This window comes from Diaphorina citri, unplaced genomic scaffold (assembly GCF_000475195.1).
Source record: "Diaphorina citri unplaced genomic scaffold, Diaci psyllid genome assembly version 1.1 scaffold741, whole genome shotgun sequence".
NCBI lineage: Eukaryota > Metazoa > Arthropoda > Insecta > Hemiptera > Psyllidae > Diaphorina > Diaphorina citri.
The window spans coordinates 36,033-39,095 of NW_007378174.1; the positions used below are offsets into that span (position 1 = coordinate 36,033).

The following is a 3,063-nucleotide window of genomic DNA, read 5'->3' on the forward strand; positions in this document are numbered from 1 at the left end:
GGTTGCATTCTCATACATATTACACATGTATATGTACCTATTTTGCTTTGAATGGGAAGTTGGGAAGCCACGACTCACCTCTAGTGATGTAAGCGCATAATATTTTTATGTATACGTGCAAATTCAATATGTTCCTACAAGCTTAACTTTTAGAGCTCATACAAGCATACTAATACGAGGTAAGCGCATAATATTTATGTATACGTGCAAATTCAATATGTTCCTACAAGCTTAACTTTTAGAGCTCATACAAGCATACTAATACGAGTAAGCAACGGTTTCGACTCACCTGATATGAATGAGAGTCTGATATTGTTAAATATGTTTATTTCATCATCGTGAGAACACCTGGCCCATTAGCTCAGTTGGTTAGAGCGTCGTGCTAATAACGCGAAGGTCGTGGGTTCGATCCCCCCATGGGCCAAATGACTCACCTGATATGAATGAGAGTCTGATATTGTTAAATATGTTTATTTCATCATTGTGAGAACACCTGGCCCATTAGCTCAGTTGGTTAGAGCGTCGTGCTAATAACGCGAAGGTCGTGGGTTCGATCCCCCCATGGGCCACATCTTTTTGTAGCTTCTACTTTTTTTCCTTTAGGCGCTTTAACACTGATAAATGACAGGTCATTCGCGCCGATTCCACACTGCGATTATATTTTTGTATACAGGTTCAGGTTTTTCAAAAGGGAGTCGACGCTCTCGACGTCATCTGTCAGAGCAGGAGGTGATGGAAGTGAGGCTCGGATATGACTGTGAAGGGCGCAGGTGAGGATGTGTTGTGCAGAGAGTATCTCGCCACACCTACAGGTAGACGGAGGGGCACATTTAAACAGAAGGCCATGGGTTGCCCGAGTGTGGCCGATTCTCATCCGGCATATCACGACCTTCATATCTGTTCAGCCTATCACAGGAACGCCAGGGACCAATGATGGGCTTAATAGATTTCAGTTTATTAGAGTTGGGAATACTGGACCATGACTGTTGCCAATGATCTTTTATTAGTTTACGGATGAATGGTTTGAAATCTTCTGGAGAGCAGAGTTTAAGAGAGAGGAGAGAACCGGAGGGATTGCGCGCAGCTCTGTCCACAGCCTCATTGCCCTGGATGCCTGTATGGGAGGGGCACCACAGGAAAGCCAATTGTTTGCCACAACACAGAAGATAGGACCAACAAGAATGGATTAAAGACACGATAGGTTTGGTGTTAGAGGGGTTGGATAAGGCGAGTAGAGTGCTTTTGGAATCAGAAATGACCAGGAATTTTTCCTTCGGAAGGAATTTCAAGTGTTTGAGGCACAATAACACAGCAATAAGCTCGGAGGTAAAAACAGAGTTAACATTGTTCAGAATAAAGGAAGATATTAAAGTTTTGTCGATGATATAGGCACAGCTGGTGTTATTTGCGTCTTTGAACCATCAGTAAAGCACAAGGTAAAGTCTTGGTATTTCGATTGAATCAGCTCTTGGAAATACAACGGGCGAGACATTTTCCTTCTTATCGAAAGAAAGAGCATTGTCAATCACAGGGGTCACTATGGACCAAGGGGAAAGAATTTGGAATAAGGCGCGAATTCACTGTTTTGAAGGGACCTAGAAAATAAGGCTAACTCACGAACCCTTAAACAAAGGGGTTTGGGGTTGTTAGGCGGATAGATGTCAGCATCGATGTCATCAGAGAACAGTAAGCTAATAAGAAGTAAGAAGGATTAGCGGGGCAACTGGCCCTTATTCGTTTTGATAATAAAATTATTATATTAATAATCTTGTATTTTGTGCCAAATGTTTGGATGAGTGAAATATTGTCACAATTTTTTAGGCGTAAATTACTTCGGGAATCGAACTGGACCTCACAACCACGTACGATTTACCATAGGTTCCTTGAAGTCTATTACTGGCTATCAAGCTATGAGGTATTCCAATTTATAGTTATGTACACTACAGAATCATATTTTTATTCAGTGGAGATGTGAATTCAAAGTAAAATAATTCGTGAAACGAATAATCGTGATGTTTGATTTGTTATTGGAAATTTCACTAGAACTTTAATGAAACTATTTTTTATTTGTTTTATAGGTTTCTTGTTAATTTAAAACCAATTTCTTGATTTGTTGATAAAGTAGTAAGGTTTCACTTTTATTTGTTTTTGACTAGAACGGTCTATCGATGAGTTTCATCATAAATTGACTTGAGTTTAGAACCTTGGCTTGATCTATGACCTCTCGGCTCTTATTTAACCCTGTAGCCTGGAGGTTAATATTGCTGTTGTAGTGAGTAGCTGTTAGTTGTGTATTCTCTACAGCTTGATTGACTCATGGGTGCTGTGGAGATCTTATCGCCAAACTTATCAATGGACATTTTTTACGTAAGAACTACAGGGACCTGAGGTGTTGTTCATCTAAATTATTCTAAATGTTCCTCTCTGGGGAGTAGACGTGATTCTCATTCCTTCCATGACTTATGTGTATAGGTATGTAGGTATGTCAGCATCAGATGTCTATCGGATGTGAGTTCTAAAATAGGTACGAGCTCAAAAATGTTGATCTGATATCATTCATACCTCTTCCGATATTTCGGCCCCGTTATGAACATCATTGGTGAGTTCGGAACAAAGGTGTTAATAGTTGACCCAATGTGATAAAATACTCCTACAATATATCGCTAGAATACCAGTATAATAATTGGATCATGCTTTGAAGAAATTGGAAAGGAAACTGGAGGTATTTAGCACTTGGTTTCTTCTTTTTCAAAGACATATGGTTTTAGTCGAGGAAACGGTTAAGATCACCAGGGAGAATGAAGGACTGAAATTTTTTCGACAGTTTTACCAGGTTGAACAAGAGAATTGTTGGGGGTAGGAAACAGTCGGATCACCAGGGAGAATGAAGGACTGAAATTTTTTCGACAGTTTTACCAGGTTGAACAAGAGAATTGTTGGGGGTAGGAAACAGTCGAATTATCTTAAACCAAACCTAAAATATGAATCAACCTGACTGCTTGTAAGTATGAAAGAGACTGAAAGTTTTTATTTTTTTATATCCTTCATCAGTATACAATAAGG

At 39.5% G+C, this 3,063-nt stretch overlaps 2 non-coding genes across 2 annotated transcripts; both read left to right on the top strand.

The window, feature by feature from the left end:
- The first annotated feature begins 350 nt into the window (after positions 1-350).
- Trnai-aau lies at positions 351-424 on the top strand. The gene has a single exon. It is a non-coding gene; the product is annotated as a tRNA-Ile (tRNA).
- A 71-nt stretch (positions 425-495) lies between these two features.
- Positions 496-569, top strand: Trnai-aau. Its single transcript has one exon. It is a non-coding gene; the product is annotated as a tRNA-Ile (tRNA).
- Positions 570-3,063: the final 2,494 nt, after the last annotated feature.